The sequence below is a fragment of the Ursus maritimus genome, unplaced genomic scaffold (assembly GCF_017311325.1).
Source record: "Ursus maritimus isolate PB19 unplaced genomic scaffold, ASM1731132v1 scaffold_8, whole genome shotgun sequence".
Lineage (NCBI taxonomy): Eukaryota > Metazoa > Chordata > Mammalia > Carnivora > Ursidae > Ursus > Ursus maritimus.
Window position 1 is genome coordinate 57,342,888 of NW_024426996.1, and position 623 is coordinate 57,343,510.

The 623-nt window shown below is 36.9% G+C and overlaps 1 pseudogene; it reads left to right on the plus strand.

Annotated features, from left to right (window-relative positions):
* Nucleotides 1–383: 383 nt before the first annotated feature.
* The window catches only part of LOC103658390, an 861-nt pseudogene continuing 621 nt past the window's right edge, over nucleotides 384–623 (plus strand).

The following is a 623-nucleotide window of genomic DNA, read 5'->3' on the forward strand; positions in this document are numbered from 1 at the left end:
GGAATATGCTTGGCAAATGGTAGGTGATATATAAATAACAGTTCAAATGAAAAAATATGCATTAAAAAATTACACAAAGTTTTTTTTTCCTAACTTGTTTCTTATGAGAACATTAGGCACATTGTATAACCACTTAAATATATTTCTAGTTCTGCAATATGTAGAGAAATATATTTATGTGACCAGTTGTTGTGGGGATTAAACAAGATAATGGTTAGAGAGATGATTTATAAATAATAACAAATCTATTTAAAAAGCCATATCTATTGTTAACTTTATTACAATTGAGACATTTTATCCATGCTGTCAGTGTCCACAAAGTGTTAAAATTTTCTTAAAATGCCCTTTTTCGTGGAGCCTCGGAGGTGGTAGGCTGCTTCAGGATGAAGCTGAACATCTGTTTCCCAGCTACTGGCTTCCAGAAACTCATTGAACTGTACGATGAACACAAACTTTGTACCATTTATGAGAAGCATATGGCCACAGAAGTTGCTGCTGATGCTTTGGGTGAAGAATGGAGGGGTTATGTGGTCTGAATCAGTGGTGGCAATGACAAACAAGGCTACCCAGTGAAGCAGAGTGTCTTGACCCATGGCCGTGTCCACCTGCTGCTGACTAAGTGG